General features: G+C 29.5%; 1 protein-coding gene across 1 annotated transcript in view; it reads right to left on the bottom strand.

The window, feature by feature from the left end:
• The window catches only part of LOC123293257 (AN1-type zinc finger protein 6), a 29,906-nt gene extending 12,199 nt beyond the window's left edge, over positions 1 to 17,707 (bottom strand). Inside the window, exon 1 of the mRNA XM_044874017.1 lies at positions 17,572 to 17,707. The gene's annotated coding sequence lies outside the window, so the exon portion shown is untranslated. The remainder of the gene's footprint in view (positions 1 to 17,571) is intronic.
• Positions 17,708 to 26,245: the final 8,538 nt, after the last annotated feature.

Here is a 26,245-nt window from a genome sequence, read left to right as displayed (position 1 = left end):
AAAGAAAAATTACCATATAACGTTTTTAACGATATTTATCTTTAAAATAGTATTAAACTTAAAATAAAACCTTCAGAAATGAGTAAAATTAAAGTAATAAAAAAACAAAAGGTCGCCCAAAATATTTAAAAAAATATAAATTATACAGTTTTTTAATTTAAAAATATTGTCTTCCGTCATGATGCTTAAAATTGGCAACATTTACTGTAAAAATTTTTCGTGGTCACTGCCATTAATTTTTGTTATTTCCTTAAAAAAGTGTTTCTAAAATAAACCTTTTGGAACACTTTTTTAGATACATGAGTGTAAGTAATATTTCAAATAACCTCTTGTTTGTTTTTGTATTTCTGCTAGATACCTCCAAAAGTTGTTTGTCTACTCCGATAGTTGTCAATCAAATTACTTTGAAAAATAACGATTTAATGATTGTTTTTTGTTACGCAAATCGGATCTTGACGCCGCCCGCGCCGTTTATAAGTACTATCGCTAAAGATGCAAAACTTAAACAAGACATCATGATTTATGATCAGAGAAATTTCTCGAACTCCTCCCCCTTAGGGCCTCGAGTTTACAGATAAACACGTATGCATGTAGTTATACATATCTGTATATGTATTTGCCTATACACACATAGGCATATATTATACAAATAAGTACATTTTCCAACTTTAATTTAGCTAAAACATGAAATCCTGTCATTTTCAAGACTTGTGACCATGGGAACTTTTCTTTAGAATGATTTAAACTATCATTTCCCAAAATTTGAAAAAGTTTGACCGAAATACAGATTACATCTAATTTGTGCGAGGTCCTTAAATAAATAATTAATCAAAATTAATATTATGCCTGTATGCATAAATTCTAATGAATTTATTTTCCTAGAAAAATGTTTGTCAAATTCTGGCAATTTTGAATACTTGAAATTTGATTAAGGCGAAGAGAGAAGTGGGGTAGTCGGTGGGTTGTTATGTTAACAATAATACAAAATTATTGATGATTGTAAAATATGCGCTGATTGAATATTGAATTGAATACTGAAATATTACAATGCATATAATTAGACAAATAGAGGTCAGCAGAAATAGTTACAATTTTCACAAAATTATTTCTAATAACGAATCAAATATGCAAATAACTTGATATACAAAATATAAACAAATACACAACGATATCAATGAGTCATCAATATTATGTGAGTAATGTATTTTTGGATTTAAGGAGATCCCTGCTTGTCTAAAAATGTATGTAAATATTTGAAACTGTTTGTCCATTTAGACTTAGGTTGCGGGTTCAAATCCAGGCAGCGGCAATGTGAACAATTTATGATTAATGGGAGTGCAGAATTGATCACATTGTCGTCGCTTGGATAAGAACGAAGTAACCGACTCCACCCACATCAAAATGTAATTGTAAATATGTTTGTAATTAAATAAATAAAGATTAACAAATAATAATGTGGGTGGGCTCTGTTATAGGCGTTATTTCAGAGAAACGGAGGTTAAAACCCCATTATTATTTTTATTATTATTTGAAATTCAATCCAGCAATTTCTGCCAGCATGCTAAATTGAATTCAAAATGGGCTATAATGAAAGGTCCCGGCTAAAATTTTCTTTAATTATTCAGCTTTCGATAATTCGAAAATCAAGGCAGGTATCATAAATTTTGTTTTTATTATTCGAATTATTTTTTCTTCTATAAGAAAAATAAGAGATTTTTGATTTTATACTTAACAAATTTAATTAAATTCTTGTTATTTATATATAAATTAAAAGTTGTATTTTAAAATGAATTAATTAAATTATTTTTAATCGCTTGTCAATGTTATTCTCAAATATTGGCAACGTAACATCTCCCTTTTGTTAAAAATTTTTAAATTTTTCACATGAATAAATTTTTATTTTTAATTTAACAAAATCATAAAATTCAAAATATAATTTCTTATAAAAATTAATAAATCAATTTCTGTAGAAAATTAATGCTCCTTCAAGTGTTAACAGTATTCAGTCACGCTTTTTTCATTGAAACACGCAATTATTTTTATTTACGATCATATCAATTAAAATTTTAAAAATATCAAAATTCAGAGAAATTGATAATTAAGTGAAAGCAATTAGTTCGCAAAATGAAAAAAAATTCAACTAATATTAACTAAGATATTCTCAAAATTACAACCAATTATTAACTAAACACTAATAAAATTCGAAGTACCTTATTTTACCTCTGGCGTAGTCATAGTAGGGACAATAAAATCAATGCCAGCGATAAAGGACGCTGTTATGACTAATTTGCAATTCTTAACATGTTAATGTTATAGAAAATGTCAAATTAAAATTATTGAAAAATACTAAGTAATTAAACTTAATGCATTAAATATTGTAAAAATAAGAAATCAACTTGCACAAATATTATTTTTCAAATGTAAATTATCATAATTATTTATTTAAATTTGTGAGTCAATAATATTAAATTTTCAATGTAAGTCATAAATGCAATCCATACAATTATATATGCATCCATACAATTCTATAATTAAAGTAGTGTATTGTTGTCATGGAAACGAAACTCGCGCACGGTACGAATATGTGAGAATGAAGAAGACTTCTGTATCTTGAGAAACTGAAAGAATAAAAAAATTGAGGTCCCTTGAGCTTTCGCTTATCCAGGTTCGATTGTTCTCATGTTTATTCTATAACAATAAATTCATTTTTCAACAGGTTGGCGTATATTAATTTTCAGTATAATTACATTTTCTATAAATGGCAACTATATTTTATAATAAAATAAAAATATTATTACGTAACATAAAATTTAATTTTAAGATTCACATTCACACAATAAATGTATTAACATTATACTTTATTAAATTGCTTGCCTGTCTGACTTACTCTACTGATTACACTTCTCCAAATCAATTACGGAGTGACGTTGTAAATAACACATCTATATACATGCACATGTATGGTGACGTCATCATTTATATACATTCCGTTTCACATTTAAAATATGAAACTATGTACATCATGATTATTCATCATTTTTTTACTCATAAATGAATTTAAATTACTGAGAATTTTTATTAAATATTGTATTATTGTTATCAATTTTAATTTAATTTTAGATTTTATTTCATTTTTATAAAAATAACCCATAGTTACCTAAAAAATTTTTTACACAATGCTTTGGAATTTTCTGGTACAAAAAGCTTCGTTCTAGATATAGTTGTGGTCAAAATAAAAAATTTGAAGTTACCAAGGAAAGAAAGACAAATTAACGAAACAAAATTCATAAGAACTATCATAATTAATTGTCTAAAGACCCGATATTTATTGAAACCTATTGAGATTGCATAAATTTTCTTAGATACTCCACACACGTAGTAGAGGACATGCAAGAAACTGGTGATTGTTTTTCCAAAATGAAATTCCCTATTTTTCCAAGTTTTCCAGTTGGATAATTTTTTTTTATTTAGTTTAAAATTTAAAATTTAATTCGTTGTATTTAGTTTAAGCTTGTTTCCATTAAAAAGTAATGTTTACTAGTTTACATTAGTTTTACATCACGATAACGCCATATATAATCGAGTTCCTGTTATTTTCTTGAAAATTACGTGTCTTCAAATAAATATTAAACCAAAATTTTATCAGAGGAAAGATTAGATAATTCTTATTTCAAAAAATTCAAAATAAAAAAATATCGATAAAAATGTTTTTATATGTTTGATGACGTCATCTTTACTATACTGTTATCTTTACAAATCCCCACTATACACATGTTCATACATTAGGCAATAAATTTTTTTGTTATCACTCTCATTCCCCCTCTCTCATCACCAAGAAAATGTTACTATGCACTCACTTAAAATAAAGTTTTCTTGAAAATATTAAATTTCACGTATTTGAGACTTCTCTGTTAACATTCTGACAAAACATTAGCCACGTTCAAGAACATATTCAAAATTGAAATCCTTCAAAAACAAAATTAGCATTATAAACAAATATTTACAAGAAAAGAAGTTATTTATTATCAATAATATAATTGATTTGTTAAAGGACAACAACAATCTGATTCGGATGGCTTTGACGTACTCTAACTAGCAATTATATTAATAGTTATTAGTCCAGGTCTTATGTTCGCATCCATTAGAAAAATTGTTCATACTCTTATACATTCAAAATGACGTCTTAAAAACCAATCTGCATGTTACCAGGTCAAAAAGATCGGAGAGATCCTGACGGACAAGCTGTGGGCTTTCTGTGTGGCGTCTGGCCTCGACAGAATCATTTAGGCTCATTTGATTTTAATAGCGCTTCCTACCCGAAGACGCCTCGTCTTCGGGTGGCAGGTCGTTCTCAAGGAGGGCACAAAGAACTCTTGGTCTAGGTGCTAGGAACCCATCTGCGGTACCCCAACTAACCTTAAAAAAAATTTTCCGGGATATAATAAACAATTTTTGGAATTTGTTTTAAAGAAAATTGTTTTTAAATTTTTCTTTCACTTTTTCGACCTGGTAACAAGCATATTTGTTTTAAAGAAATCAGGTATGAAAGATTTTTAATTAACAGATGCGCAGATACGACCTGGACTATATACAAGATACATAGTTATACTATGAATCTAAAACTGCATATATTACAAATATAACACATCAACTAACACGAGTCTAACACTGGCCTGACTGACTGACGTAAATTTGGTTCAAGTACAAATAATAATACATTTTTATATAAGTAGTATAATTATTTAAAAAGTGTGTCTTAAAACGGTTTATATTGTTTTTTTATTTCGCCACATTTTTTAGCTTTTTTTAAAGGCTGTAATTTTACAGTCATGCTCATTAAAAATGTACACTAAATGGCTTTAAATGCATTAAGAAATGTACGCTGAATGGTTTTTTTTTTTTTTTCTTCAAAACTAGATAAAATTTCGAACGTTAGCTGGACAAAATTGATCTAAACTATTCTAGAACATTCTAAATCATCCGGGCATATTCCAGAAGCTTTACTAATCTTTTGGAACAATTAAAACGAAACAATGACACGCAGCACAATATTTTGGGCATGCCTTCGATCACAAAGTTCTCTATGAAGTATTATATTAACCACTCGTTTGTGATTATAGTTACATCGTGGACTACAATTGTCATTTTAAAACTAATCAAATCAAATTTAATTTCAAGTGCAATGAAAGACAGAAATAAATAGTCGCGAGCGCGGCAAGTTACTTAGCAGCAAATATCATTGGTCGACATGGCAAACCTTATCAAGAAGGAGAAGCTTGATTAGCATGCGCGCCATTACAAAAAATAATTCAGCGTATCAAAAATACTCCTCTACTAGAAGCACAATAAAAGAAAGAATCTTAAAACTGGCCAGAAATGTAACGTAAGTAATTATAGTATATACCCATGGTAATACCATACAAAATATAAATAATTAAGTCAACAAGTCTGACAAGCCACATACTATGACGTTACGTCCGTTTTAAAATTTGAATTTCTCTCACTAAATTTGTACTTTTATTAATTAATTTTAAGTAATTAAAAAGATTATTAATTACTAAAATAATAGTTTAGTTCATATGTCCAGCCAATAATATTTGAACCAAATTTAAATTTCTTGAATATTCCTTATTCAGTCCAGAATATTTTGCTAACCAAAAATGAATAAATAAAGAGTGAGCGTTAAATATCATTAATTGTGCAAGGCCAGATGAAAATACTTGACAAAATTAACGCGAATAACAATGATAAACAATTATTCTTACAACTATTTTTTTCATAACAACTAAAAATAATTACACTATGAAGGTTTTTAAGTATGACGTCATACCCATTCATTCAAGATTGACGGTCATAGGTATGATGTATGTTCTGTTCTCATGAATGAATTTCAGATGAACGCAACCGTCACAGATTACCTACAAAATAACCATACCGTCATAAAGGGTTCTAAAAACTTTTATAAGAATTCCAGCTATTTAAAGCCATATTTGCAAATTCTAAAAGGTTATTAAATTCATGCTTAATTAATTCCTTAATCGAACAGAAGGTTGCGTTATTATAAAACAGATGTTTTAACGATAAATAAATTTAAAAAATGCGCTGATTCACTATAAGTGCTCTACTTTCTTCCCTTCCATTTAAAACAAAAATTGGTTAACAATTCCAATAATTCATTTTGAAATTAACAAAATTAATTGCTTTAAAACAAATTCACTAATTTTTTCACTCAAAAATTTTCCAGTATTGCTTTGTTTTTCATCAATATTAATTTTCAAAAATATTTCCATTCATGGAAGAAAATAAAACGAGTTATTCAAATTTTTATTTATATGAGGAAACAGTTATGTAAGACTATTGTTTCCCTTTGAATTAAATCGATTGTGAGAAAATCGTGAAAATCGATTGTCTAAAGTAGTTGGAAAAAACCATCATTATTTAACGATTCGATTTATTCGATTATTTTTTGATAATCAAATTTTTGAGGAAAACGAAATTTTTCTAAAGATGAAAAAATATTTTCATCCAGATGGAATTACGATTTAAACTTTTCCAATCCGAACGAGAATCACATCAATCACCGATTTTCGGACACTCTTTCAAAATTTTGAAAAACGTTTCTATTATTAGTAATTACTTTTGCTTGCTATAAAACTGATAAAAAAAATTCATCAGTAAATCAGAAAATTGAAAAAAAAAAAAAGTATTTTTTCAATCAACTTTCTGATATTTGGAAAATTCTCGATAATCCACGAAAGTTTTTATTGCTAGACACACCTTGTAATCGTCATCAAAGAGTAAATATGTTTTGAATGATGAAATTTTAACAATATTCTAGAAAATATTATCAAAATTTTCATGTTTCACTTGAATTCAATAATTTTTAAATCCTTATCACATAAATTCTCGGAAAATTTCAAGTCAATTCAAGTGGAAACAGTCATAAAACTGTTTTATTCTCAAAAAGTTGTTCAGAGTTTATAAACTTAATAAAATTTTTCTACTTAGTACGAAATTAAAAGAATTGTTGCTAAAAATCTACCTAGAAATATGTTCGCCTATAAATAGTAGCACTTTTGTTTTATTCTAGAAAACTTTTTCGAATTTTTCATTTGAACTCAAGTGCTCTCATAAAACCCTTTCAATTATCACAAAAGAATGATTCACAGTCAAAAAACAAATAAAAATATCAAAAAATTTCGCTTTATCAAAGAATTAAAAACACTTATTTTTGTATAATCTCACCTTTTTTTTTCAATGCTTGTTTATCTCAAAAATAAATTAAATACAAATTAAAAAAACAAGGCCACGTCGTTTTTTTTGTTTTATTTATCACATAACCAATCCTAAATATATTTTAAACGCAAAAACATTCACAAACAAAAAAAAAATCCACACACAGAACGAACAAATAACACCTCACCACCAGTTTTTTACAAAATTCACAAATATTTCTGCATTACTGCGAAAAAAATTGAGCAAAATCCATAGACTCAAAAAAATAATAATGAAAACAAAGACTACAATGACACTGATTGAGTAGAAATAATATTAAAATGACTTAGGTGTCCTAAAATATGATCAACTCCTGTCAAAGTCTATTTGTATACTGATGTTCAAATATTGAATGTTCAGTTGCTCGGGTAGTAAGTCTCGCACAACGACTCGATGCTAACTAATACGCACACACAAATATACAGCTGTGTACCTAGGACGTATGTTCGAATCCATAAGGTCAATTCCATTCTATGATAATTATGCTAATCAAAATTATAATAATAACATTGTCAATAAATTTACTGAAAGTAGAATATCCAAGGTAACTAGTTTTTAAATTGATAACAATCGTATAAATGGTAACTTGTGAAGCTGCTCTAGTGGACAAAATTCAAGTGATTACTTTCTTTGCGTTTCTTTTTCAAGTTTAAATAGAAAGATAAAGAGGTTTGCGTGACTCATTTTCTCGCTTCAGTCTCAAAAAGTTACGTTTTTTATTTTCCAGCGAGCCTTAATCTAAATAGGCCAGTCGGAGGGCTTATACAAATATTATTTATGAATTTTACATTAGCAACTTTAGTGTGTGCTAAAATGCAGAAAAAATTTTCCAACATGAAAGCACTTGTCGACAGATTTGGCATATTTTTTTCAGACTCAGAATCATACTCGGTTATGAGATTCCAAAGTAGCAGAATTTTTAGTCGATTTGATTGCTAAATCAACAGCTGCAAAATTTTGCGATTTTCCCATTCAAAGAATATAATTATCTCGTTAAATTCTGTCGAAAAAATTTAACCATAACTTTAGTATAATAATTGCAAATAACATGCTAGAAATACTTTAGGTTAGGTATGAGTGGCTGACCTGGGGTGGGACACATTTAGACCATAGGATCCGTTGTGATACCGAAAAGGGGTTGGCTCATCCCCGGCCACTACTCCATGAACCATTTGGAGCTATTTAAGAACAGCAGGAGAGCTTTGACGTCGACGGACTTTAGGTCGGAGAGATCGTCAAAGAGAGGCTGGCTCAAGTAAGTCCATCTCCTCATGGCAAGAACTGGGCAGTGGCAGAGAAGATGAGACATTGTCTCCTCATCACCACTGTGACAGCTCCTGCAGTAGTCGTGATACACTGCCAAGCTCAGGCGTTCAGCAAGCCTGCCGCCCAACCAGTGTTCTGTAGTAGCCGCAACTTTGCGAACAGAGGCCCTTGGAAGTGATATAAAATCTTCTCTAGAAATACCTTAAAGAACAGTCAAATTGAAATAAATGCAATCAGTTTTATAAAATATTAAAATTTTTTTGGTAAAATTATAATTTAGCTAGTATGATTATAACATGAATAAATTGAAATATAAGTTAGACAACGTATGCTTATGCATCATATCTGTGTACATACATGTGAAGTATGAAACAAAGGCTGAAAGCCACGTGGTGTATTCATGGTCCATATGACTCGCAAATATAACACACAAAGAGTATTTTATTTTTATTAAAAATGTTAAGTACCCCCACCATTAATTCTGCGACGTATTCAACATACAACATACACAGGTTATTAAAATTATAATAATTTTATATTTTAAATGTTTATTATTTACTTTTTAATAATAATAAATATACACACACAAACAACATGGATTCAAATGTTTTGATGTAAAGTCAACACCGCCGTCTACGTGGTCGCCATCTTGTTTAATTGCATTTTTTGTTGTGAACTTTAAAATATAAAAGGGTTTTTTTTTTATTAAATTGATCGTAAAAATATTGAAAAATATTTTGAGCACGCTTTTAATTTTTTTTTAAGATGTCTTAGAAGGTCACAGTTCGAGAGAACACGCACTGGATAACAAAGACCTCCTACTTGCGTGTAATTTTTTTACAGCTGGTACACGATATGTGGTTTTTTACTATAATTATTAATAGTTTCTTCGAAGTTTTATAGAAAATTAGGTCAGATACCAGGGAGAATTTTATTATAGACTAAGCGAATAATTATATTGCAATATTAAATACTAGCTTCTACTCGCGGCTTCGCCTTTGCCCTTAAATAACTGTGGAAAGATCATTAAAAAGTCAATAAAATAATATGGAACAAACAGGGTGAAGGAGATACAATTTACGGACATGTGTTTAACCAAGATTATCAGATATACTTTAAAAAAATTAATTTGGTTAGAAACATATTGCTTAAAAAATGGAAATGAAGAGAAAATTGGAAAATAACCGTCGACTTTAAGAGGGATAGAATCCCTGGGAATGGGAAATCTTTCGGAAACGGCTTCGTTATTCGTGTTTTCAGGAAAAACTGATACAAACTGTAAAATGCGACTCTTACTAGCCACCTATTGGCGAATAAAAATACTATTTATTTAATTGGGAGAAACTAACTGCCTTACCGACACTGAAGCACAAAAGCTAGGTTTCGGTAGATGGCGTTGTTAAGTATCACACGTTTAATATGCAGGGGTTTTAGAGGCAAAAAAAATCTAGATTTCATTTTAAGAAAACGTCGTTTTCTCTCGAAAACTTTAATCTCGGAAAGAGCCCAAAGATTTTCATGAAATTTAGTATGCAGGGGGGTTTCGGATGCGAAAAATCGATCGAGCTAGGTTTTATTTAAAATAAATAACGAGCAAAGCTCGGTCATCCAGGTACTATACAATTAATATGACAATGTCAAATATTTATTAAGCAGATGACGACCAATAAACAGCTTACTCCTTTCTTTTCAAAGGTAAGGATGCTGATGCACTGCACTCCCTGATCCAATGATAGCTACGCCACTGCGCGATATCCCTAACATCAAAATATTTTGTTGATGTTTGGGAACATATTGTAAAACTTATTTACTCTTTCAGTGATTTTGAAATCGTGTTAGACCTAATTAAATGCAAAATTATGAACTGCAAAGCTCATGTGCTAAAAATTGGATAAACAAGACAATTTTTCTTGAACAAATATTTAAAATAAAAATTAGCAAATCATCGAAAAATAATGACAGGTCATTATTCTGATAAAACAAGGTTCATTGGTAACATATATCAACATAAATGCTTTACATACTCGTAATAAATGCAATTTACTACGCATATTCTCGAGACATAGAAAACAAAAGATTTTAACATACAAACCAATATGGCGGTGTAAGCTTCACATACAAACATTTATGAAAAGTAGTTTTATACGCATTTTAATAACGCCTGTTTAGTTTACTTTTTAGTTCGTATTTTCCATTTCGTCTAAAATTGTTCACCTTTTTTTTTTATTTTCACAAAATAAGTTTTTTTTTGTTGTGAATACAAGAAAGGTGAATGATTTTATAAAATCTACCCAATATATAACTCATACTTGAACGTACAGCTGTTAAAATACACAACGTCTTTGTCTGTCTGGATGCCCCTGTCTGATTGTAAGTAAGTCTGTGTTTGTGTAAAGGATATTATTTTTAGTTTTAACAAAAAACCACTGTTTGAATTTTTCTGTTTCGAATTTTTAGATCTTTTTTATATTGATTGTACTTTGTTGCAGGATAATAATAAATTCATTTTTAGTCAAGTCATTGGCGTATACGGGAGTTTAGGTGGGTTCTTCCTAAAATGTTCAATGAGGCCATCGAACTTAAGAGGAATGAACTTAATTTGCAATATTAATATTAATCAGAACGTTTTAAAACTTTTTTTTTGTTGTGCTTTTTAATTTAAAGTAAATAGACAATTTCTTCAGTAGACAATTTCTTAAAAAAATTATTTTTCACAGATTTTTTGATATTTAATTTTTATACCATGCATATATAAAATACTAGGAGATACTCGCCCGTTTTTCTAGGCAAGATCTACTTTATAAACAAAGACTACCGTGTTATTGCCCTCTCTTTCTTTGCTCTCACTTATCCGCCCTTTTGATCACAATTTTATGGATTTTAATTTTTTGATGGGGAACTCTAACTTTTTGGAAAATGAAATTTTGCCTATGATACTTGCTGATCAGGTAATTTTCTATAGGGAAATAATTTTTAAAATCGGGTAGTTAATTCAAAAATGAGGACTTTTCATACAAACTATCATCCACTTTACACCACGAAAACTACGGAGTTTCATATAAACTTTCATCTTCAAAATTGTACAAGTTTTATACAAACTTCCAACACTCATTTTAACTCCTTAAGGGATCAACCGAAACCTTAAGGAACGTTTGTACAAAATTCATGCTTCAAGGTCGAGTCCGAGTCGGTCAGTCAATCAGTTTCTTCTTTTATATATAATAGATAGCAGTTATCCAACCGCTTCGCTGGGCAATTGCAATTTTAAATACAAAGACTATTTCGTTATAAACTTCACTTCATTTGCCATCACTTATTCCCACTTTCGTTGGTTTTAATTTTTGGTGCGGTACCTTTGAACGTCTTTTATAAATTTCTGAATTTATTTCTAAGCGGCCTAGATTCAGCAGAAGGCATACAAAAAAATAATTTTTGGGGAAAGCTTTTCAGTCCCCGTTTTTGTCTAAGCTGTATGGATTACAGGGTTGTATTGTATGTAAAGGTTTAAACTTAGGTCAAGTTTAGCGTAAGATATGCGCAACAATTTTATCGATAAAACTTTTTTTTCGTGTTTCAAGCATATGTCAACTTAAAAAAAGGGCACCTGTATATAAATTTTTATAAATTATTTAAGACCTTCTGTGTTTTAACTCCCTTGACTGGCCCAGAATTTTTACCCTGACATTACCAGGATTTCCAGATGAGTGAACCATCATAATATCAATCTATCAACATAAATTCTGTTACTAAGGACATAAACCTTCAGTCTTTAGGTTATAAATGCAGAAAATTATTCACAATGAATTGCAAATTTTGCGTGCAAAATATTTAACTTGCAAAAAAAAAAAATATAAATGATGAAACATTAAATGTTTGTTTATAATAAAAAAAAAATTCTTTGTTTGATAAATAAAAATAGACATTGTCTGAGCTAATTTTAACAAATTTATCTAGGAAGTCGTATATGTTTTGTTTTTCAAGTACACATAATACGCGCAAGTTCATAATATGTTGTCATTAAAAGTCATTATTTGTCTTAAATAATGCGTAAATTCTGTTTCATGAGTGCCTGGTCTGTTAATGATAAAGCAATATCATTTTTATAATTTTATTCAATGTCCTCTGCGCGATATCTCCGATTCAAAGTTTTACATTGAAAATAAAAATTTTAAATTATTTTTCGTAAACATATTACGACAGTTTTGATGATCATGTTTTTGGATACTAATTTTATGATCGTGTTTTGGGTGCTAATTAGCCTTAATTTAAATTTTTATTGTTGAAAATTTTGCGTGTTTAATTGCATCCGATTTTTTATGATTTAATCAGTAAACTTAAAAAAGTGTATGGTTTTTAGATTTTCTTAGTAATTTCGGCCCTAAAATCACGAAAAACCAGTTCTTTTGGATATAAGCCTAACATTTGTTGAGATATTGTTTGAAATTGGTCCTAGAAATCGCTCTTCGTGTAAAGTTTTGAGCGATATTTCAAAAACTATGCATCAATCCAAAAATGGACCCGAGTTTTGTACTTTTTGGGTTAAAATGACTTTACGTGAGTTTAATAGTAACTGGAAACGAAAACTTGTTCTCGATTTTTCTACTATTTTCTTAACCCTCTTTGGAAAAATTTGAAAACTCAAGTCATTTAGAAATTGTGAGAATTTCTTTCATCACAAGAGCAAAAGTGTAAGCAAAAAAATATTGACTTAAGAAATATTCGGGTCTATTCGTGTATCTTTGTTAGTTTAATATAAGTCGTACTTAGTAAATTGTGCAGAATGCATGAGAAAATCTATCATCACGCGAGTGCTTACGATACCACTTTGTAATACCATTGATTTTGCATAGAGTTCCACAAAGTATTCTATAAAAATAATAAAAGATAATTTGTTTCTTTTTTTCTTTTGTATTATTCATAAATTTATTGACCTAAAATGACATTTTATGATGATATGTCCTTGACCAAATACAATTCTCCTCTAAGCCCCCCCCTCTTCTCTATCAGTGATATTCAGCTATATATATATGCATATAAAAAGTGCATACCTAACTAATTACGCACTATTATTAATTCATTGTTGCCTGATTTTTGATAAGAATGTTATCAGAATTTTAAAAAATAAATGTATTCACGATAACTATTTGCCGAAAGTATTTTTATAATGAAAAAAAATTGTTCTGAATGGAGCTGAGTAGGGCTTTTCATTTTAAAATCACGATTCACATTTGTTTCGTACTAAATGATTTATAACCAATGTGATAAAATGAATAACAAATATCTTCTATCTTAGTCCTACTTATTGCTGTTAGTACGAAAAAATAAACTCTGCTCTTGCGCTTATGACATGATGAAAAGGCCTGTTGGAGCTCTTTGACGTTCCAAGAAGGAAGAAAACGTCACTATAAGTCATAGGACAATGTCACATACGGAAAAAGACTTCCACTTGGCGTTTAAATCTTTAAAAATTAATAACAAAAAATAATAATAATGTAATTTTTGTTTAATCACATTTTACGGAAAGCACAAAGGTCTTTTGAATAAAATTTGTTTGACACATTTGTTTTATACTCATAATTTGAGTGTATGACCCTGGTACTACCACTTATTAGTGGTAGTGTAAGTGTAATTTCACTGCTCTATGTGTTAGTCAACTCTGGCAAACGAACGAAGACTGATCACTGATCACTGATCCAACCACATACAAACAGGTACTCACTATCTCTATCTCTGAGTACGTACGTACGATTTTGTGAATCAATTTTAACAAAATGAATTTACAATTTAAATTTAAAACGTAGTCATTTTACTTAGTCCAGGAGATAGTGGCGAATTTGTTTTTATTTGCGATGTTTGTATGGCAATGCATGGTAAGCTAAGTGACGTCATTCCTAATCCAATATGACGGACTAGTTATTTTTTGCCAATTCCATGATATTGAGTATCAAATGAAAGTATTTGCTGAGAAAAATACAAATAATATATGTAAATCGAATGTCCTAATTTTTTCAGCGCTACCACAATATTTAATATATATAAATACTTTTTAAGTTTTAAATTAAAAATTTAAATAAACAAAATTGACTGAGTTAATTGTTGAAATACAATATGTATAGAGAATGTTAATTACGCAATTGTTTGTTTTTATACGTCATGTAAATAAAGAATGATATTCACTCTTACACACAAAGTAAGAAGAGTATTTTTCTTCTCACTTCCTCAGTACATATTGTATATACTATAAACAAACAAATACATAAATAATATCCTAATTTCTAACCTAATTTGCACTGAAAAAATGTTTCAAACAAAAGTTGTTTATTACTTTATATGGAACATTTTTTACATTTAAATTTTTGTTCTATCTCTAACGGTTTACAAGATAGATCCTACAGACTCAGAAAAAATTGACCTATGTTGCTCGAACTCAATTTTTACAACCTACGGACCCATTTTGTAAACCGTTAGAGATAGAACAAAAGTTTAAATGATGTAAAAAATGTTCCTTATAAAAAAATAAACAACTTTTGTTTGAAACATTTTTTCGAAACATCAGTGTTTACCTGTGAGAGCGCAAATTATATAATATGTATTATATGGGAATATCAGTTATGTATCTGTGACGTGTACGTATGCGTAATGTGATAGAGTAATCAACATTGTTTATACATGGTATTTCAGCAATTAACTCAGTCAATTGTTTGTTTTCACATGTTTTATTTATTTATTTTTATTTTTTTCGGTCGATACGTGCTGGACTAATTATTTGGCATGTTTTGTTGTTATTTGTGAAGGAGCGCAACGCAACGCAGTCCAGCATATACAACACAACAGAACAGCGTAAATATTTTTTATTTTATTCTGTGCAATATACAAATTATAAAGTAGAAATTTATTTTATGTTTTTGTTTATATTTTGTCTGCTTTGGAATATCTCCAACGTTATACGCTATGCATTATACACAAGTCATACGTGAGTGTGTGTGTGTGTTCACTGCTTAGTGTTCGTTAGTTCTGTTGTTTATAACGGTAACGGTTAAAACATTTACTGGACGTGTTCGAATGTTGTCCAGTGTGACTTTTTGTATGTACCTATGTGGGTATCTATTGGAACTAAATGCGGGCGATTGCATTTATATTGTAAAACATAATTCGTACAATGCGTAAAACCCACACCTCAAACCATCGAAAAAAGACTAGCTATTTCTAAAGTTAATTTGTTGAATGAAATGATCAGATATCAAAAACTAGTTTTTAAGGATGTATGAGCATGACAACAATATTTGATTTAAAAGCTCAAAATTTGTTTGTAGGTAGTCTTTTACTCAAAGAATATGTGGTTAAAATTTCAGCTTAGGTATCCGTGCAAATTTTTAAGAAAAAAGTCATTAAAAATCGATAAAAAATATATTGGCTCTTATGGAGGAATCTCAAAAAACGACATATTTTGGAAGTTTTTGATAATTTTCATTTGGAATGAATGAAAACAAATTCAAAAAAAACTTTTTAATAGTAAGTAAACATATTAGCAATGAATTAGAAAAGAAAAAAACTAAGTGTCACCGTCCATATAAGGGATGTAAGAGCAGGGTAGATTAAGGGTTGAAATTATTTTAATTTTATTTTCAACTTTGATGATGAATTTTGTTATAACTTCATGAATGTAGACGAAAAATGAGAATAAAATTTTTCGATATGTGTCTTGGTTTTTGAAATATCGAAAGCTTAATAATTAAACAAAATTTTCAATTTTCGATATTTTGAAAATTAAGCCAGATATCGTAAAATTTTATTCTTACTTTTCGTCTTATATCGTCAAGTAATAATATAAATTTATCATCTAAATTGAAAATATCTATTTTTAAATTTGTGCCCCCACTACCATGCTCATACATCCTTAAGAGTTAAATTTCCAAAAATCTGTTCTTAATTAGCATCTACATCGCAAAAAGAAGTAACTCTGCTTAAGTTCAAGTCAATTGAATGCATAGTTTTAGACACCTCGTGATGAATCAGTGAGTCAGCGGTACTTCGCTTATATATTATATATGTAGATTATATTTTACTTTTTAGTATAATAAAAGCTTTTTCTTTAAAAAGTATGTTTTATTTAAATTTTCTTTCACGCATATCTTTTTCTATAATCATACCATTCAGCGACGATGCGTAAATAGTGAAAGAAATTGCGTGTCTTTAAATAATTACTACGCCACTGATTTACAATCGTGAAAAAATGTAGATCTAACAAGAAATTTAAAAAAAATAATAATAATTTTAATAAGTAATGTCTTATTTGAGATTTAAAAAAACACATGACGTATTATCCACCATATTGAGTTGTGACGTCATTTATCGTTAACGGAATAGCTTTAAATCTCTAAATGATTTGAATGTGTCATGAATGATTCATGCTTCAGTAAACACAATAAGGAAAAAGAAAAAATGCGTTAATTATATTCGATATACAAAAAAAAAACATTAATTCGTGGTTACAGCTGTGTTTTAAGTTAAATTACACCTCAATAATCGACTTTAGACGCGGGTTCATTATAAAAATAAATGCATTAAAAGTTTATTCAACTAAACGTATTAATACAAAACTTAAATTATTACAAAATTGTGAAATAATTCTTCAAAAATAATTTTTTAAATACAGTCAAACCTGTTTAAGGTGATTGTTTTCCTACAGTATTGTAAAAAAGTTTTGGTTTACTTCACGGTACATACATATAAACCAAATATGTACATACTTTGTAGCCAAATAATGTGTTATTTTTAGCTGTACAATATCACGCAACTACAAAAATATATAATGTATTGTGTGCAAGTGATGCTTATGAGTTTGATAATATAGATATCTCTTTTCAATCATTAATACTCTAACTATAGTCGTCTCTGTTCATCAAATGATGGATCTTCGATGAACACATAATTAAATTAAAATTTTGTTATTATATCATGCGCAATGAGGAATGTCATTCATTCCTCACTATAAATTTAACGAGATAATAAAAAAAATTTGAAACTTACCATGCCTGCTTTTTTCAAATTTTAAGACAGTTGTTAATTGTTGATATAATTGACTAAAATTCAATATGTTTTAAATTTTACTGGGATGTCATTAATGGAAACCATTCAATCGATTGAAAATCCACATTGATGTGAACTGCAAGCAAAAATTTTTTATTAGAAATTTCATTCATAGAACTAAGAAAATTATTTATAGAATAGATAAATCAGTGTGAGAAAAAGTTTCTTAACACCACAATTAAGGTAGAACTGGCCCTTGTCCTAAAATAACTAATTAAAATTAGTTTTCAAATTAATCCTATGGAAGTTATTCTTGTTACAGAAAACGTCCTTTTAGAAAAACTCCAATATAAGGTTTTTATGTTAAATGTAAACTTAAACAGCTTAAAGCTATAAACTAAGCACCGTAAGAGATATTAAAATTTTTTATCTGCTTATAAAGGGTATTAAATGTGAATGTATATACATTATTTAAAAATAATCCCAAAAAACGTGGTTTTTTTTTACCTTTCTTGGGAACGGTCCTTAAGGAGGTTACTAAGGGGTGTAAAACCTTTTTATCAAATTTTTTTTGTTTCTTTAATTACGATAATTGTACGATTTTGAGTGTAAAATTAATAATGATTATATAGTTTTCGAAATCGAAAAAAAATTAACTTTCTATAGTTAAATTTCTGAAACTGTAAAAGTATACTAAGTATAGTGCCAAGTTTGTAACGCTTAAAAATATTGATACTGTGAACAAAATTTTGGTGTAAGTCACCTAATAAATCCATTTTCGGTTCTATTTCTGTCTGTCGTCTGCCTGTCCGTCTGTCATCAAGATTATTCAAAAACGAAAAGAGATATATATAAAGCTGAAATTTGTATAGCGTGCTGAGGACGTAAAAAGTGAGGTCCAGTTCGTAAATGAGCAACATATGTCAATTGGGTCTTGGGTCCTTAACACCAATCTTGTAAATCGTTAGAGATAGAACAAAAGTTTAAATGTAAAAAATGTTCCTTATAAAAAAATAAACAACTTTTGTTTGAAACATTTTTTCGTAAACATCACTGTTTACCCACGAGAGCGCAAATTGTATAGCATGTATTACATAGAAATATCAGTTATATATGTATGTGTAATGTGACATAGTAATCAACACTATCTATACATGGTATTTTATCAATTAAATCAGTCAATTGTTTGTTTTCCCTTGTTTATATACTGGACTTTGTAATTAAATATGTAAAATACAGACTAATTTTTATTAACAGGTAAAATATTTAAAGTCTCGTCGATAGTTAAGCACTTAAGTAATTAAAATATAATTAAGCTTCTTAATATAATGACTATTTTTTCCAAATATTAACCCTAAGCAATTAAAAAGCATTTTATAACAAAAATACATTTTAAATAATTTTTCGTAAATTTTAGATAGATTTCGCAGAATATAATTTTGAAGAAATTTGTCAAATTTTAGGCGATTATTACCAACTGCCTTTAAGCTATTGATTTTTGAATGCACATGCATGATAAAAAATAGCCAAAACAAGCCTTTGAAAATATTGCAACAAAATTAAGTAAAAATAAATTGCGAAATCTACCTTTCTGACTGGTGATGCCATCGAGGAATTTTGAACAAATGCTTGATTTAGGATAGGATTATATTGTATATATTTTTTGGATACAAAGATGGCATCTAATTTTTCATTATAGCAATCTGTAATTCAAAAATAAAACAAAATTATTGTCTATTTATTGAAAAACAAAATAAGGATTTGTGAAACTCCAAGTCATATGCATAAAGTTTTCCAAGTGGAAATCTTCGTTCTGTTGAAATGCGCCCAAAGTAAGGATGGGGATAGATATTATATGTTTGAATCCGAAATTTTACGACACATATGTCACGAAAGCATAAGCAAAAAATATTTGGACTTCAGGCACTAAAATTCTGAAGCTCTACTTGCCTTCTCGAAAGATAGGTTTCACTTGGGCACAGAAGACTAAAAATGAAAAATCCTTTTTTATATTTTTATTGTTAATCTGATTCTATAATTGCTACAATTTCATCATTTCCGTTAATCAAAACTTATTTTTGAGGTTATTTTAAAGCTAGATAAGAGTTTTTTATCAATTTTAAACATTATCTTATCATATATATTATCTTATAACTTTATCTGACATGCAACTAATTCTTGTTTGTTTTGGAAAGGTTAGTAATACAAATAAAATTAATTTTAAATAATCAAAATATAGGCGAGTAAAATCCTACTCGTCGTTACATTTAAACAAAAAATGCGTTAAAATCAATCAATGGTTGTCCGACCTTAGCCTAAATATTGTATGAGTATTTGCAGACTATAATTATTAAATAATTATTTTCAAGAAATTTGATATAAAAATTCATTTTCATAATTGATAAATATTGATATTGATTTACATCAATTAAAGTCGTACAATTGTATCGTTTTAATATTTCAATTCAAATGAAAAATAAAATAACAATCCATTATTAAATCTGTTTTAAATCATTTTAAATATAAATGCCTTTAATTTATAATAATAATACATTAAATTCAACATTGTTATTTTAAAATTCATTACTAAATATAGTCAAAATCACCGACTACGACATTGTAGACATGTACAATTCTGGTCCTTATTACAAAGTTATTACCCGACTGAGCAACGCAAAGGAGTGGTAATGTGTTTATCAGTCTATGTCTGTTCCTATGTAGCACACTTGAGACCAAACGCGTGGACCGATTTTGATGATTCTGGCGTCAATCGATTAGTATTAACCTTGCGAGTGCAATTTGACAGTAATGACAATTCAATATGGCGACCACCAGACGCCTGAAGCAGTAGACACGTTGGTAAAAGGGGGGTCGTTTCAAATACTCCTTTTGTCTGAGCCTGCCATTCCCATAGCAAGATGCTCTATAACATACCAAATCAAAGAATGGCTGCGAAAAGTCCATCTTGGTCTATCGATTGAACTATCACCTTCATAACATGGGGATCTCTAAGGCTTCCGCACGTAGAGCCTGTATGAAAGATGAGGAAACCTCCATACATGTTATTTGCACCTGCAGAAATCTGCAGGGCGTTATATTCGGGTCTGAAATCTTGGATCCATCAATCCTAAGGGAAATCCCGACGGAGAAGCAATGGGATTCCTACGTGGCGTCTGGCCTCGTCAAAATTCTTTAGCTTCATCCGATTTTAATAGCGCCTCCTACCTAAAGACATCTCGTCTGCTGGTGGCCGGTCGTTCTCAAGCTGGGTACAGAGAAAATCCCGTCACTCGGAGCCGAAGCGTCTTCGAATGGAAGCTATTTCAATTAGATGAAGCTACGTGATTCTATCGGGATCAGAGGTGGCGCAGAGTGCATTCTCCTCCGCCGGTGTTGCTTCCAGGAATAATGATTGGATAAATGTTTCAGACCGAAAATTCTATATATTATGACAACTTGATTTCTACAGGTGCAAATAACATGCATGGAAGTTTCATCGTCCTCGATACAAGCCCTGTCATTTGTCACAGGACACAGTCATTGGTCTAGTTATGGTTACGCACAGCTTAGTCTTATCCAGTAATCAAGGTGGGTTTACATTACCACCCATTTCTTGTTTTGATAAATTACGGAACATCTTACTATGGAAATTACAAGCTCAGGTGAAAGAGGCGTTTGTCGAAGTACATATTCACACGTATATCTCTATTTCGATTCAAAAAGGGTCTTATCAATTCGTCGGAATAACCGAATTTGACTGTACGTATTAAATTGATCATTGTTATTTTAAAACTCATTACTAAATACGCAACGCATTTCAATTAAATCAATTTTATAACAACAAAAAATATATAATTATATTCCAATTCAAATTAATTCAAGTAACCAACTGATTCATTCTGTACCTATTGGTTTTATTATGAAATTTATTGTATTGTTATATTGTTAAGTTAACTCAAAAAATATGTAGGGTTGTCTGAAAGCTTTTGTCTATACATTCAATAACATTCTTTGAATTGATTTTACTTAAAATCAATATGAAGGATTTTGATAAAAATTTTGATAACTTATTTGTTTTAAATCTCATGATTGCAAGGTATTACGGGTAAGGGACAGCTAACTACTCGAGACAGCTAAGTCACTCTCTGATTCGAGACACTGCCAAGCTTCCTGGGAGAACTACATACTTCGATAAGAGTGTTCATATTATCCTAGTTTTAAATTATCCTTATGTTATGTGATACGAAATTACCTATTCTCATGGATCGTAGGTCTACGTAGGGTTAACAAAAATTTGGATTAATAAATGATGGTCAAAGGATGCAATCAAAATTTATGGAAAATATGCTTTTGGGGGTGCTATTTTCACGGAGCTAAAAGAAATTAAAAAATCATAGAATTTTCGATTAATTATGGGCTCACGGTCATTAAACGATTGCATCATCTTTTCATAAACACTTTGTACATATTAAAAAACAAACATTTTTAAAATTGAACTATTCTAACTTAACATTGTTACTTAAACTCTAAATTATTTTTTACAAATATCGAGAACAAAACGTAATTAATTTAACTAAAAACGTTCTACAAACATAAAAGAACACCTTCACTCGACCTACCATAAATGGACTCAAAACCGATTTTATAATATCCATTACAACTTTTGTTTACAACAAATTGACAAATACTTAATTAGTAATATGTTTTTTTTACGTAATAATTGTAAAAAAAAAAAAATAAAAAACAAGAGTATTTATTATTACGCACTGAATGTAGAAATTTCAACAATTTCTTCTTAATCAAGCGCATGCGTATTTAATACAATATGGGGTGTGAAAGAAAAATATCATGTTTTCGTCTGAGTAAAACAAATAACAAAAAAATTTCCAAATTACACGAAAAACACTACATAATTATTTTTAAATATATTAAATTTATACTAATTCAACCCCAGTAGATTTCAATGGAAATACCCTTTTTAAAGTAGGGTACAAAAATTGACTTGACTTGAGTTCTGTTTTGGTATTGACTCGATTTTTTTTTTCATTGATTTCAATAAAAAATTAAGAACAAAGTAATGACGTCAGGCAATTACAATTATATTAAAATAGAATACGAAAATATAATAAAACAACACTCGAAATTCGAATAAATTTCGAAATTTGTACATAAAAATATCCTAGATTGCATAATTTTATTAAAATAAATTTACACACCATATGTTCAAGCGAAATAATTTGTCAGTATTTTAAATCACTAAGCATTCAGCACAAATTTTTCATAAATTTTTAAAGAAACTACGTTGAAATATACCAATTTTTTATTAAAAAAACTACACTAACAAAATTACTTTTCGATTTCTCTAATGCAGTTTGATTGCTTAACAAGAAAATGGCGACATTAATACAAATGTTGAGTATATATAGACACAAATATTTTAGACACAATGAATACCTTAAAAAAACACTACGTTCACACTTTAAATTACATAACATTTATATGAAAATAATTCAGAACTAACGACATATGATTTTTTTAATTCTAATTATTGTAATTTTGTGGGGTACTTACACAAAATGTGGAATTTTAAAACAAAAATTTCCAAAAAACACAGTGATGACAAGGCACTATGCGCAACTTACACCAAACTAACTTCTTGATAAATTTAATGGTCATGTGATCAAAAATATTCAACGCCATTGGAGTTTTTCAAACGTTTTCAGTTTTTTGTTGGATATGTTCTGGGTAATTCTTTATTTACTAAACAGTAATGAATATTATAATGCTGTTTCTTTTTATTCTTACTTTTTAGAATGAGATGCGTGTATTTTTATTTTTATAATACACTTTTATTAGTGATCCATTCAGAATAGTGCAGTTGAATCAGGGGATTGGGATCAACATTCAAAAAACAATACTTTTAATCTGTCACAATCACAAATTGTTTGTTAATCTACCTAATTGAACACGTCCAGAAAGCTTTTCTTAAAGTATTTTAAATTGCAATTAGAAATTGTCTCAGCAATTTGTTTGCTTAAGCCATTGTTTATACAGTTTCATTTTCATTGGAAACGTAGCAAAAGATGGGGTCACTACGAATATGAACTAAATGAACCACAATTTTTAATTATCGAATCTATTCCAATACTTTCCCCATAAAAATTATTTCGAAAATGATCAATGATAAAAGATAGATCGATAATGATTGCGCTTAACATCCCAATTATATTACAAATGTGAAAGTAAGGTTGTTTGTTTGTTTGTTTATTACGCTTTCACACAAAAACTACTGAATGGATTTGAATGAAACTGTACAATAAGAGCTTATACATCAGATAAACACATGAACTATAATATTAAAAAATATGTCATTTCGCTACACCATCTATGAGCACCATTTTGAACCATAAATTAAAAGTTCCTGATAAGGGAGAGCAAGAGTGGTGGAGGCTATAATTCGGTGGTCTATACTTTTAAGTGAATTCGGAATGCAGACTTTCGAAAATTTAAGTAATTCACTAAAAAATTTAATCGTAGGGATTTTTGGGGTCGCCGATTACAAATTTTAACTCAAATTTGCAGAAATTTATCCCCTATCGACCACACTTTCCTTCATTGTGAACGACCCGAAATACAAACAAATGATATGTGCTTCGCTTTATCTGATCTGGGGACTTTCCAGAAGAGACCCGCATGTAAAACCCCGTACATTGTCTAATAGAAATATAGGATCCCTTATTTGACACTTAATTATACCGTACTAATAATCATAGACATATTGTAAATAGAATATTGCTTTTATGGAAAAAAATAGACTTAAATCACTTAAATATCCTATTGTTTTGAACCATAGAGCAATCAAGATATCAAAAAATGACAATATTTTGAAAAACTGATGCAATACATTATACATTTGCATTTTAAAATCGTTAACTACTTATAATTAAACGCCTTTATGTCATTTACATGCAAATTATTTTTGATAAAATTTTATATAATTTTACAATAAAAAATTGATGAACTGGTTTTAAAAACAGATAAAATAAGAGGTCAAAATTTTATTTTGTGATCGCATTGTTGAGAGACGTGCAAGTAAGCTGATCTGACAAAAAGTAGTTGGTATATAGGCGAGCAACATTCTACAATTCAGTGACGCAGTGACGTCATATGTATATAACTAAATCCTAAAAAACTCTTACTGGCAGTGGCATGTTCACATTACAGAAAATTTTATCAAATATACAACACTGTATGCGTTCAAAAACTTCTGATGAAGTGAGCCTGGAAGCAGAGAAGTCTCTTGATAGAAGGTGCTATTACCAGCAAATGATTCTAAAATATTCTCTTGAAATCTGAGGCAAGCAAGATAAACTTGCTTCAAACTTTCGCCGCCAGAATTGCTCTTAGGTTCAATAGATCCAAAGTTTCAGCTCCTCGGAACATAATTGCCAGACAGTCGTCAAGTCCCCCTTTCATCTGAGCATGTCATTCCCTTAGCAAGTTATTTACCAAATCAAAGAATGGTTAGGACAAGCCCATCTTGATTACTAGGACTTTACGCTGGGCATGCGACAGGCCAAACTGTGTATAACCCTAGCTGAGCCATTCGACTGTAGACCATCAGAATGGCGAAACCTCCATACATGTTATTTGCACCTGCAGAAATCCGGTCCAAAACTTTGGATCCATCAACCCTGGTAGGGATTCCGCTGGAAACGCTGTGGGCTTTCTGCGTGGCGTCTGACTTTGACTATACCTTTACCTGATTTTAATAGTATCTCTTACCCGAACACGTCTCGTCTTCGGGTGACAGGTTTTCTCAAGGAGGGCACAGAAAACTCCTTTATCTGGGTACTAGGATCTCACTTGCGGTACCCCTCTTAAATTACTCGACCTCGACTGCTGAATTTTTCTAGATGTTGTGATTTATTCCATTCTCTAACTTGGGTGACGGTCCTTTTGGCCTAGCATCATTTGGCCTAGAATTACAAGCAAAAAAGCCCACGCTTGTCAATGTAATGATGAACAAAGTTTTTGTGAAACTGAGTAAAATAATTTTTAAGTGAACAACCTGTATTTTGAATACTCTGACATTACCCACTTCGGTACGAGTGGTTATAAAATAAATTTTATTAATAAGACAAGACTAGGCGAGACGAAATTCAATCGATATTTTAGAAAAACCTCATTCCCCAAAAAAAAAAACAAATGTATTTACAAAAAAATTTGACCAATATTTTCGAAGAATAAAAATGGAACAAATGATTACACAAATTTTTATGTACATAAATACAAATATTTGTACTTGTTGAGATTACCTTTACATTTTAAATGAGGATATTTGCTTTAGGCAAGGCAATAAGATAATACCCCACCATTCTGATTACTTGCATGTTACATACGCTTTTACTTTATTGGACTAAATATTTTTATAAGAAATAAATTAATTGAAAGAAGCAATTTAACAAACGTGCGATTCTAAGATACGATACTTGAAAATTAATGAGCCTAAATAACTTCTTCAATACGGATATAATTGTGTCTGAAATTATTTCAAATAATTTATTTGCAGCTGTCTACACCTGTTTCCTTACTTTATAAAACAAGATTTTGCTTCCTAGGTACTATGTAAGATATACAAAATTTGCTAAGTTCTGTTATAGACTATTTTCTG

The sequence above is a fragment of the Chrysoperla carnea genome, chromosome 2 (assembly GCF_905475395.1).
Source record: "Chrysoperla carnea chromosome 2, inChrCarn1.1, whole genome shotgun sequence".
NCBI lineage: Eukaryota > Metazoa > Arthropoda > Insecta > Neuroptera > Chrysopidae > Chrysoperla > Chrysoperla carnea.
Note: the sequence above shows the minus strand (reverse complement) of the source record. Positions and strands in the feature narration are given on the sequence as shown.